General features: G+C 47.7%; 1 protein-coding gene across 2 annotated transcripts in view; it reads left to right on the forward strand.

Annotated features, from left to right (window-relative positions):
* Positions 1-66: 66 nt before the first annotated feature.
* The window catches only part of LOC106894943 (programmed cell death 1 ligand 1-like), a 26066-nt gene continuing 12965 nt past the window's right edge, over positions 67-13167 (forward strand). For both annotated transcript variants that reach the window (XM_014953994.1, XM_014953993.1), the window contains exons 1-2: positions 67-377; positions 470-562. The gene's annotated coding sequence lies outside the window, so the exon portion shown is untranslated. The remainder of the gene's footprint in view (positions 378-469; positions 563-13167) is intronic.

The raw sequence follows: 13167 nt of genomic DNA on the forward strand, positions 1-13167 counted from the left end.
GCCGGGCCGCCCCCGCGCCTCACGGCCGCCCGGTGGCTCCGCAGCCTGAGTAAGCGCTCGGCGGGGCCTGGCGCGGCCTGAGGGAGAGCGGCGGACGGGCCGGCGCTGGGAACGGCCGCGGGGGCCGCTGAGCTCCTGTGGTAACCGCCTTACGCTCGGCCTCTGTTTTTTATTGTCTTGCTAAACTAATTTCAAGTGAACACCCTAAACCCTCCATCGGCCTGGGAAAAATGGGGTTGCAATCGCGCTGGGCCGGTGCCGGGTGTGTTTTTGACTGGGGAGTGTCGCGGTTGTGGTTGGGACACCGTCACGGGTGCCACCTGGCTCCAGAGCCAAGGGCGTGAAAGCAGCAGGTCACACCGGCTCCTCCAGCCCAGGTGAGTATTAAAAACGTGCTGGGGGGAAAGTGCCAGTCCCACAGTGGGCTGCCTGTCATTCTTCTGCCTTTTTTTTTTTTTTTTTCCCATAGAAACATGTCCTGAGAAGCTTCTAGGAACACGTCTCCACGTTGAACACGCACACAGGCCCTGGCAGGGTCATGGCTCCAGCACCGTGCAACCAGGTATTAAGTATCAATTAGCAAAGAAGGGCACGAAATGGCTTTGACGCTTAGGGTTCACGTCTTACGCAGCCTCTCACCGTGTGTCAGGATGTTTTCGTGGCATCATCGTCCATAATTAAAGGCTGACTTTGAAATCCAAAGAAATTAGATTTTCATTATGAAAAAAGCGTTGAGGCAAAAAACTGTGCTCTGTCAGTTGGCCTTTTAAGCAGTAACACAAACATTGGATAGGATTTGCAGGATTCTTTTGCCACTAGAGTGTCTCATTAAAGTTTCCAACACCAGTCTGTGAGAACATACAGCACCTCAAACACCACCTCACAGTGGAATTTGACATCTCACCTTTAAAACAAAAATTAATCATCTTTTTCCACAGAGTATCTTCTAGTTCAAGATTCAGATGTAGCGAGTGTCATTTTCAAACACCTACACCTGCTAATGTCTTGACCTGCAAGTGATTCTTGTTATTACTAATTCGTTTTCTAAATGCATACATTTTTGCAAAGGTTGTTTTTTGAAAAAAGTGTCTGAGAAGACAGCAATCTTCCCATTTTTCCCTCTTCTGTAAGCAGGGAAAAAGAGGAAAAAAAAATTAGCAAATAGCAAAATAGCAGAAAAGTAAGGAAAAAACAATTATTTTTTTTTTCTGTTGTGGAAAATTGCTTGGTATTTTTACTTGAAGTCTTTCAAAGGACTTGATTTTTTTTTTTTTTGGTGATATTTTGAAAATGCCTGTGACTTTTGAAAGTACTTAATCTTTTCACCATACATAGTTTTAATTTATAAGGAAATACAAACTTTAAAAATGTGATAGTATGATGTATTTTCAGCTCCAGAGGTTTGACAGAGTAGTTTATGTCAAACTTTCACTGCTAACTTACAGTGCAGAGTAAGTGTTAATTTTAATAGATGCAAGCACTTGCAAGGATGAAGGCATCTGGCCCAAGATTCTGCCTACACCTTTAAAAGTAAGGGGTTTGCCCACAATGAATAGTTTTACTGAAGGTATTATATTGCTCACTTGAACAAAATCCCTGCATAAGGCTTTACTTATCAAAAATAACTAGCTGCCAATTATAGAAAAGGAACATTGAAAAACCCTGTTCTGGCAAACTTCTCTGGGGTTTAATATCTGCATAAGGTTGTATCTAGAATCAAAACATTCTCTGTCATAAGGGTACAGCGACTGACAGCAACAGCTAAGGGAGTGGGGAGGCAGGGAAGCTGGCTCACAAAATGACAATCTCGTGCAGAAAACTGGAGGATGTGTTGGGCTGCCTGTCCTTGATTCTAATTGCCTGCCATCCAAGGAAGTAGTAAGGTTTTGTGGGAGGATAAATCAAAATCTGTTAGATACGTGACTGGTGCGGTGGTTTTGTAAAATGTTATGAAAAATGGAGATTAGCGTAATTACGGGAACTGAAAACGTAAGTAAATGGTGGTGTACTGAGGAGGAAGAGAGATGCTGTAAGAAAAGATCAGACAACAAGAAGGAAGAATCATAGAATCATAGAATTGCCCAGGCCGGAAGGGACCTCCAAAGGTCATCTAGTCCGACCTCCCCGCAGTCAGCAGGGACACCCCCAACTAGACCAGGTTGCCCAGGGCCTCATCGAGCCTCTCCTTGAATATCTCCAGGGATGGGGCCTCAACCACCTCCCTGGGCAACCTGTTCCAGTGCTCCACCACCCTCACAGTGAAGAACCCTCTCCTAATCTCCAATCTAAATCTGTTCCCCTGCAGCTTGAAGCCATTGCCCTTCGTCCTGTCACTGCAGGCCTTTCTAAGCAGGTTCTCCCAAGCTTCCTGTAGGCTCCCTTCAGGTACTGGAAGGCTGCTATTAGGTCTCCCTGGAGCCTCCTCTTCTCCAGGCTGAACAACCCCAGAAAAAAAATAGAACTAATAGATTAAATTATAGACTGCTGATAACAGACCTGTCCATCCATGAGCAGAAGAATGCGTCCTCCCAAGTGCCCTGGAGTGGTGGTTTGTGTGATGAACAGTTAGGTGGCTCCCAGCTCCCTGAGGTCTCGCCTGCCGCTGGTGGTGCCTCAGGGAGCCAGGGGACACATCTCCCGCTATCCCCCAGCTCCACGCAAGATGGCAGTACTGCGCTGCCAGCCACCCACGGGACTGTCCTCAGCTATTGAGGACAGGTTCAAGCTGGAAGCCTGTAACCACTGGTGTCCCCCAGGGGTCAATACTTGGTCCAGTCCTGTTCAACATATTCATCAGGGACCTGGATGAGGGGACAGAGTGTATCCTCAGCAAGTTTATTGATGATACCAAACTGGGAGGGGTGGCTGACACCCCGGAGGGCTGTGCTGCCATCCAGCGAGACTTGGACAGGCTGGAGAGCTGGGCAAGGAAGAACCTCATGAGGTTCAACAGGGAAAAGTGTAGGGTCCTGCACCTGGGGAAGAAGAATGTCAGGCACCAGTACAGGTTAGGGGTGGACCTGCTGGAGGCAAGTTCTGAAGAGAAAAATCTATGGGTCCTGGTGGACAGCAAAATGACAATGAGCAAGCAGTGTGCTCTTGTGGCCAGGAAGGCCAATGGAATCCTGGGCTGCACAGGGAAGAGTGTGGCCAGCAGGTCAAGTGAAGTCATTCTCCCCCTCTACTCTGCACTGGTGAGGCCACAACTGGAATACTGCATCCAGTTCTGGGCTCCCCAGTTCAAGAGGGACAGGGAACTACTGGAAAAAGTCCAGCGAAGGGCAGCAAAGATGATTCAAGGATTAGAGCATCTCCCTTATGAAGAAAGACTGAGAGAGCTGGGACTCTTTAGTCTGGAGAAGAGAAGGCTGAGGGGAGACCTTATCAATGCTTACAAGCATCTCAAGGGAGGGTTGAAGGAGGAGGGAGCCAGACTCTTTTCAGTGGTTCCCAGTGAGAGGACGAGGGGCAACGGGCACAAGTTGGAACATAAAAGGTTCCACTCAAATATGAGGAGAAACTTCTTCATGGTGAGGGTGACAGAGCCCTGGAACAGGCTGCCCAGGGAGGTTGTGGAGTCCTCTTCTTTGGAGATTTTCAAGACCCACCTGGATGCAGTCCTGAGTAACATGCTCTGACAAGGTCTAGGCAATCCTGCTTTAGCAGGGGAGTTGGACTAGATGATCTCTATGGTCCCTTCCAACTCTAAAAATTCAGTGAAATTCAGTGAAATTAGGCTTCAGCGGAGAAAATTGTGGTTGATGCCTCTCTGCCTCTGGTAAATTTGAGACAATGTAATTTTCGCTCAAAGCAGGTTACTAAAGATACCATCCACCTCACCACTGAGCCCCTTGCAGCCAAGCAAACCATGTTGGTCTGCCCAAGTTTCTTCTTTTCTTGAGCAGGAAGGTATTTCAAGAATGCAGTAGACCTCTGTATTGCAGAGGTCTGGTCTCCATGGAGGGGTTAACATGATGGGGCAGCGGATTTCAATACTATAAGAATAGAGAACGGGAGGAGAAACTGTGGCTGATTGCTACGGAAGTGGGGCTGGTTTCTAAAGAAAGGATTAAGGATTTAGGAAGTAGCAGAAAGAACGGAGGATGGTTTCGGTTAGAGCATAACAGAGCTGCTGTGTCTGATGCAGGTGGAGGGGAGGCAGGTTTGAGCTGCACTAGACTGCAGACACTGGGGTGGAGCCCATCTGCACCCAGGGCTGCAGCTCCTGCCTTTCCTTGCTGGCAGCTGCTTGCGTCCCCACACACATGCTGAACAGTGTGATTTCACTGATTCTGTGAATGTTTGTGGCACCACACTGGGGGACATTGCCTGCCCCCTTCCACTTCCCACGCCCCCAGCCACGTTGCTGCTCTGCGTTTGAGTGGCTGTCACGGGAAATCAGAAACACCTCTGAAGAGCCTCAATCAAATCCGGAATCGCTGTCCTGCTCGGCTGATTCATACCTGCCTTACCCTTCCACCAGTGTCTTGTTACTGCTGTGTTTCAAGCACATAATCACAGAATGACAGAATCTTCTAGGTTGGAAGGGACCTTAAAGATCATCTTGTCCAACCGTCAACCTAACTGACAAAAATAGACACCCGCACAACAAACAAGGAGCATCATCACTAAACCATACCTCCCAGCACTACATCAACCCGTCTTTTGAACACCTCCAGGGATGGTGCCTCAACCACCTCCCTGGGCAGCCCATTCCAATGGCTGATAACCCTTTCAGTGAAAAAATTTTTCCTAATATCCAGCCTGAACCTACCGTGGCGCAACTTGAGGCCATTTCTTCTTGTCCTGTCGCCTGTGACTTGAGAAAAGAGACTGACCCCCACCTCTCTACACCCACCTTTCAGGTAGTTGTAGAGAGCAACTAGAGAGAAAAACAAGAGCTGTGTGAAGTGGTTCTGGTAAGTCTGCTTTGGTACAGTGCCTTATTCATGCTGTGCTGGCACGTCGTCCACTGGGAACTGTTCTCCCGTGGAGTGCAGCACTGTAAAACTAGGCTGGAACATCAAGTTCAAGTACTGCTCCAGGCTACGACCTCCTGACCACCCATCTGTGAGGTCATGATACAGAGGCCACAAGAAAAAAAAAAATCAGGCAACATCACGTATTGCGTAGTGCTGCTGGATTGTTGTCATTTCTGAAGGCAGGCAGTGTCCCATTAGTCCAGAAAGCTAGAGGGTTTGCTGCCATCGCAGAAGGCCTACGGGCAGTCATAAATTGCATTTTGTGGTAATGCAAATCTGGCAGCCATTAGCCAGGCAGTCACATCTACTTTGTTCTTGTCATCTTTTCTAAAAGATTTAAAAGATAAGATGTATTTTCTCTACAAATAGTTCGTCCAAAAATAATTAAATCTAAAAAATTTTGTTTGTGGTACTTAACTGAAAAAAATGAAGTAACCTAAAAAAGGAAATAACTGTAACTTGTGCCAATGCAGATGTTTATTGGATAAATCAGATGTGATTTTTACATTACAAGAAAGAAAAAGGAACAGAGAATAACAGCCAGAAGAAATTTTTGAAAGCAAGAAAGAGTTATTTCTCTTAGCTTTGTGTGTAGTGAACTTCAGTGAATCAGTTTGAACTTTACCGTAATGATTTGGGTAAAACAATTCATGATCTACTTCAGTTTGATAATCCAGATTAAGAAGGAAGCAAATCATGCTAGAGATAGCCTGTAGAATGAATATTTGGAAAGAAGGTTACATCTGTGTCAGTCTGCCTGATTGATTCCATTGAACTGTAAAGATTATTTTTTATTATTACAAAATTAATTCTAATTATATTTAAATATAGCTTCATTATAATTAATTAAATTAATTAAAATTAATTAAAATACAATATAATTATAAATTACCATTATTTTAAAAGATATTTTATTATTATTACAAAAGTAAATTCCAAAATACATCAATATTCCCCAAAATGGAAGACCAAGTGCTTACTTTTAATACCTTATAAGTTTAAAGATGCTGAGTCGAAATAATTAAACAGTTTGAAAAAGATAAATCAATAAAGAATATAAAATAAATAGATAAAATATAAAAGAAAAAATCAATGCCCTAAGTTCGTAGTCTTTAGCAAACTGTTTTCCTGGTTTTACCATTGTGTATCTATCTGAGTAGGCTAGAAGTGTGCTGACTGTAAACATGAATGACCAGAAGACTTTTTTAACCTCAAGGTAATTAATTCTTTAACTTGTGACAATTGCTTAATTTTTGTTTGGGAGTGAGTGTTCAAAAACCCCAAATTTCTGCTGTCTTACGTTAATGACAAAAAATTATTACATCCTTGAAGATTTTTGTTTTTTGTTTTCCTCTTAACTATTCGACTTTTGAAAAAAAGGAAGTGCGTGAGCATATATAGATATGTGAACTTTGAAAATCCAAGCACATTCATATGTGAATATAAACCTTTGACTTTGACACAGCATTTTTTGTTTGTAGTAAGGGAAGTCCCAATGTTATCTAATCCTCTTAGTTAACTAAAGCATTTATCAGCTTAGTAAAGCTGCTATTAAACTAGAAGCTTCCTCTTCATTCTGGGAATGGTTTTGCATTCATCTGTTCTTACTGGAACGAGGCTTCTCAGGGTGGTTTCTGACTGTTTTATCTGGTTTTGTGGTTGTTTTATAACATTTTTATGTACACTACCTACCTGTATAAGTAAATGTGCCATTTACACTTGTCATGTTCATTACTAAACAATTTAAATCTTATTAAAATACTAGCTGAATTAGTTGTATTGATTACCTTGATGTCTGGCACCAGTTCCCATGACTGGTGGGCCTCTTTTTTTACCTGCAAAGGCAAAACTGGATGGGTAATTTTGATTCCTACTCATCGAATTCCTGATTTTTTAAAATCAGAATCCGCTGTCAATTTAGGTGGTGAAATCTGCAACTGAGAGGAGTGCCCTGGATAGCAACATGTAGAATAGATCTGTTTCAGCCCGTGACTTCAAGGTGAAGAAGCTGCTGAAGAGATATGCTGCCACTCAATAATTCCTAGGGATAATGATAAGGTCGACTCATATTTGCTCATTTTGGTTTTCCATTTGGTAAAGGATTCCTGCATCACAAGTGCTGTAAATGCTAACCAGGCAGTGCCCGCTCCCATGATCTGATTCTCTTCTTCTTTTCTGGTGGGAATTGATTTAGCGTTTACTAGAAAGCATTTTCTTCACTATAAGAAACTGAAGAATAGAGAAGTGTTTAACATTTCGTTTTTTGTTCGTACTGCCCTTCTCACACTGACACGTTTTGTCAGCCTCAGAGAGCCCTTCAGTATGAGATCATGCCCGACACCCTGAAGGAGGTTCCCTGGCACTCCTGGATTGTCTTTGCAGAGTTTGTAGAGGCTGCTGCCCTCTCCTCTCGGGTATATGCAGAGGTCACAGGGGCTGGTGCTGGTATGACAATGGGCTCTGGTTACTTTCCACAGCAGTCCCTGTGGATGTTAGAGGGAATTCCGGAGAACCAGAGGTGCTCATTGTGTAGTCTGTGTCAGCTGGGTACACCTTTCACCCCTTCTGGTGATGAGGGCAGCTTCATAAAGGCCGGTGCTAACTTCAGTCACTGGTCTCCTGTTTGGCCTGCGGTCTGTAGCTCCACAAAACAGTTTTACGCGTGTAAGGCTGCTCATTAAATAGCAAATGTGACCAATACACAAGCTACACATGCTAAGCGTGCTACAATACACTGTAACTACTACCACTAACCCCTGCAGTCCCAGGGAACTGTTGTTCCCACCTAGCCCTGGGGTACTCGGTCTCCATTCCTCGCAGCAGGCCATAAGCTTTCATAGAATAGAAACATAGAATCATAGAATCGTCTAGGTTGGAAGAGACCCTTGGGATCATCGAGTCCAACCATCTACCCTACTCTACAAAGTCCTCCCCTACACCATGTCCCTTAGCACTGCATCTAAACGGCCCTTAAACACAGCCAGGGATGGTGACTCCACCACCTCCCTGGGCAGCCTGTTCCAATGCCCTATCACTCTTTCGGTGAAAAATTCCTTCCTAATGTTCAATCTAAACCTACCCTGTTGGAGCTTGAAGCCGTTCCCTCTCGTTCTGTCACTAATTACCTGTGAGAAGAGACCAGCACCAACCTCTCTATGGAGTCCTTTCACGTAGTTGTAGAGAGTGATGAGGTCTCCCCTCAGCCTCCTCTTCCTCATACTAAACAGCCCCAACTCCCTCAGCCGCTCCTCATACGATTTGTTTTCCAGCCCCCTCGCCAGCTTCGTTGCCCTCCTCTGCACTCGCTCCAGCACCTCGATATCTCTCTTGTATTGAGGTGCCCAAAACTGGACACAATACTCAAGGTGTGGCCTCACCAGTGCTGAGTACAGGGGCACAATCACCTCCCTACTTCTGCTGGTCACACTATTTTTGATACAAGCCAGGATGCCATTGGCTTTCTTGCCCCCCTGGGCACACGGCCGGCTCATATTCAGCCGTTTGTCAATTAGAACCCCCAGGTCTCTTTCCTCCAGGCAGCTCCAGCCACACTTCCCCCAGCCTGTAGTGCTGCAGGGGGTTATTGTGGCCCAAGTGCAGGACCTTGCACTTGCCCTTGTTGAAACTCATTCCATTGGCATTGGCCCAGTGATCCAATCTATCTAGATCCTCTTGCAAAGCTTCCCTATCCTCCTGGGAGTCAACACTCCTGCTTAACTTGGTGTCATCTGCAAACTTGCTGATGATACACCTTATGTCCTTATCGAGATCATCAATAAAGATGTTAAACAGAAATGGTCCCAACACTGAGCCCTGAGGCACACCACTAGTGACCGGCCGCCAGCTGGATTTGATTCCATTGAGCACCACTCTTTGGGACCTTCCAGTCAGCCAGTGCTTGGTCCAGCAGATCGTGTGCTCATCCACTCCGTGTGAAGCCAGTTTTTCCACTACATTTGTGTGAGGGACTGTATCAAATGCTTTTTGGAAGTCCAGGTATACTATATCGACAGCCTTTCCCTCGTCCAATAATCTGGTTTTCTTGTCATAGCAGCAGATCAGGTTTGTCTGGCAAGACCTGCCTTCCAGAAATCCATGCTGACTAGGCCTGATCCCTTGGTTGCCCATTATGTGGGTTTTGATGGCATTTAAGATGACCCGTTCCATGACCTTCCCTGGTATCGAGGTCAGGCTGACAGGTCTATAGTTTCCTGGATCCTCCTTTTTGTCTTTCTTGTAAATGGGTGTTACGTTTGCCACCCTCCAGTCCATTGGGACCTCCCCAGTCAGCCATGACTTCCTGTAAATGATGGAGAGCGGTTTGGCGAGCACGTCTGCCAACTCTTTCAGCACTCTTGGGTGCAGCCCATCTGGTCCCATAGACTTGTGTGCATCCAAGCGGCTTAGCAGGTCACTGATCTCTCCCTCTTTAACAGTGATGCCCACATTCTGCTTCCCCTCCCTATCTCCTAGCTCATGGGGCTGGGTGTCCAGGGAACAGCTAGTTCCACTGCTAAAGACTGACGCGAAGTAGGTGTTGAGCACCTCAGCCTTTTCCTCATCCTTTGTGACTAAGTTTCCCTCTGCATCCAATAAAGGAGGGAGATTTTCCCTAATCCTCCTTTTGTTATTAATGTATTTATAGAAACCTTTTTTATTATCCTTAACGGTTGCAGCTAGGTTGAGCTCTAGCTGCGCTTTGGCTCCCCTTATTTGCTCTCTGCATAGCTTTGCTACATTTTTGTAGTCTTCATAAGAGGTCTGCCCCCTCTTCCAGAGGTTGTAGACTCTCTTTTTGTTTTTGAGATCTAGCAAGAGATCCCTATTTAGCCAGGCTGGCCTCCTACCCCGCCTACTTGTTTTTCGGCACATGGGAACAGCCTGCCTTTGAAACTTCTTTTTTGAAGTATGTCCATCCTTCCTGGACTCCTGTATCCTTAAGGGCATCCTCCCAAGGGATTTCGTCTAACAACCTTCTGAACAGATTAAAGTTTGCCCTCCGGAAGTCTAAGGTGGCAGTTTTGGTGGCCTTTCTCCTTGTTTCTCCAAGGATGGAGAACTCAGTCATCTCATGGTCACTGTGCCCTAAACGGCCTCCAACCTTAACTTCTCCCATGAGTTCTTCTCTGTTTACAAGGAGCAGGTCTAGGAGAGCACTTTCCCTGGTCGGCTCACTTATTAGCTGCATGAGGAAGTTATCCTCCACACATTCCAGGAACATGCTGGATTGTTCCCTGTCTGCTGTGTTGTAAGTTAGAGCCATCCAGGGATGGTGATTCACCACTTCTGTGGAATGACACAGAGGGGCGAGCACTTTTACAAACTGCATCAACAACTTCATCCTGTTCCTCTCTGCTGCGGGGAACATTTGTACATACAAGGTGGGTTCCTCTGCAGCTGTGCTCAGGCATTCAGTCCACCTGCCAGCTGCCCCTGGGTGCCTGTCTCCCCGTCTAGCATCAAGACATGAGGTCTGCAGCCCCTCTCCGGTTGCTGACACTGACATAAACCCCACTCACCCCACCCAGAGCTGGCCAGGACTCTCTTGCTCCCCCAGGACCAAAGCCCCACAGTCTCTCCCTTAGAGACACATACCAGTCGGTCTCTCCCATAGAGACTCCCCAGACCCCACAATCTCTCCAACAGCTCGGACTTCCTTGGTCCCTCTGATAAGGTCCTGGCTCTTCCTGTGATCTTGCTTTTAAAGACCTCCAACCCCCCTGCCTCCCAGGCCACCACACATACTCACTGGCTCATCCAGCTGGATCTTTGCCCACACTCATGCTTGCACACCCACTTGCTCTAGCACCCAAAACATTGGCATTTGATCCCTGGTCTCATCCCAGGGACTGACTCTTGGTGTCACTCAGGTCTCCTCAGCTGGCCACTACACAGGCACAGGGGCCCTCTCCCCTGAGGTCCCAGTCTAGCTGCTGGCACTCAGACCTGCACCTCCTCCAGCTGCTGCCACCACAGACATGGGGTCCTCTACAGCCAAGGTCTCAGTCCAGATGCTGGCACTGAAGTCCACTCACTATGGTCTCTAGTTGCCACATCATGGACACACGAATCCTCTGATCCATGGTGTGACTCCAGTTGTTGGCACTCAGACTCCCATACAGGCAGGCATGCACCCTGAATAAAGAGTCCCTCACCCATGGAAAGAATCAGAAAGCCAAGAAGAGAGGACAGACTGCACTAACTGGGCACAGCCAGAAAAGTGCCTTACCAGCAACTATTTATATGCAAGCAGTCCTTTTTATGACCTTACGCCTCTGTTGTCTCACACTTGTTCCTCCCAAAATCACTTGGATCTGTTCCTTTTCCCACCTTTGGTTCCTCCCCTAAGCATCTCCTAGTAAGCCCTATGCAGTGCTACAGTGCTGTTCCCCTGCACCCCAAGGCACACCACCAGGAAGTAGCTCCCTCAGCCTGAAAGGTGGTGTGGTGCTGGCTCATCCTGGTGCCTTCAGAACTGGGGTGAGGCTTTCCTGGTAGAGCCCTGGGAGGAGCCCAGGCAGGCTGCCCCTTCCTCTGAGTCTCTTATTTGACTTCCTACCTCCCTTGGAGCTTCTGTGCTTGTGGAGATGGGCCTCTGATGGGCTGGTATCTCCTGTGATGGGCCTGAGAGCAGCAGGGACAGGGTGTTATTTGGGCTCTTACCTGCCATTGCCTCTCTGTGGGGGTGTGGAGGAGCTTTTATTGCATAACCTAACATTCCACATCCTCCTTTCTGAGGGGCTCGTGCTCTATTGTTTCAGAAGGTTTGAACCCAGGTCAGTGAATGAAACCCATCTTTCTCAACCATCTCCCCAGCCAAATGGGCTGTATCCACAGAAACCCCAGTGGCTTCCAGGAAGGGATCCAGGCTTCTCAACCACCTGCTGATTTATGGCCCATAAAAATGTTAACTATCTACTGCAGGTGGAACACAGGACAGAGAGCACAGGGAGGTGGGTGTCCTTCCCCCTCCTTCAGGACACATCTCTGCCATCCACATGCTGCCGCAGGTGACAGCTCTGGATTTGTTTTGTGTGCCACCCCGTGAATGTACTCGCTAGCAAACTCTTACAACAGTGGCTCCTTGGTGGGTTAATGTCCTCATTAATGTCCCCAGTAATATTCTCACGTTTGGGGTTGCTTTCTTTGGGTAAAGTTGTGGCAGAGGTCTTGTTGGGTTTACGCGTCATAAGACAGCACACATTTTCACAGCAGGGCAGCTGTGTACTGCTGGGACTGTACATAGAATCATAGAATCGTCTAGGTTGGAAGAGACCCTTGGGATCATCGAGTCCAACCATCTCCCCTACTCTACAAAGTCCTCCCCTACACCATGTCCCTTAGCACTGCATCTAAACGGCCCTTAAACACAGCCAGGGATGGTGACTCCACCCCCTCCCTGGGCAGCCTGTTCCAATGCCCTATCACTCTTTCGGTGAAAAATTCCTTCCTAATGTTCAATCTAAACCTACCCTGTTGGAGCTTGAAGCCGTTCCCTCTCGTTCTGTCACTAATTACCTGTGAGAAGAGACCAGCACCAACCTCTCTACAGTGTCCTTTCACGAAGTTGTAGAGAGTGATGAGGTCTCCCCTCAGTCTCCTCTTCCTCATACTAAACAGTCCCAACTCAGTGCCATCCCGCAGCAGGACCTTTAATTGGCAGGGAACATGGTTATGTAAATGAAGTCGGGCTGCTTCTTTCTGTCTGAAGAAGCTGCACGTAGCTCCCAGGCTTCACGGATGTCCCAGATGCTGTGTAATCAGCCGGGAATCCCGTCCTTTGACGTCCCCTTTCCTCCACCTGGATGGATTTGGCCACGCAATCCATCCCGTGCGGGGGTGGAGAGGGGGGACGTGAGGTGACCTCACCATGAAGCGGCGGCGCCGCCGGCTTTCGGTTTTGTTTCCCGGGAACCCCTCTGCTTTCAGGAACGGACAGGTCCCTCGGGAAGTCTCCCCGGGCCCGCCGGGGCTGGAGCCATGGGTGGGAAACGTCGTGTCCGTCAGCCGGGCGCCGGGGGCTTTCGGGGCCGGCTTTCCGCGGAAGGTCGCCGACCGGAGAGTTTCCCGGGGCCGCCTCCGACGAGGACGACGTGCCCGCAGCGGGGACAGACGGGGACGGGGGTGGGGGGTCTCACGCATCCGGCACAACCCGTGGGGGCGGGCAGGGCTCCCGCCCCGCCCC

This window comes from Calidris pugnax, unplaced genomic scaffold (assembly GCF_001431845.1).
Source record: "Calidris pugnax isolate Ruff unplaced genomic scaffold, ASM143184v1 scaffold178, whole genome shotgun sequence".
Classification (NCBI taxonomy): domain Eukaryota; kingdom Metazoa; phylum Chordata; class Aves; order Charadriiformes; family Scolopacidae; genus Calidris; species Calidris pugnax.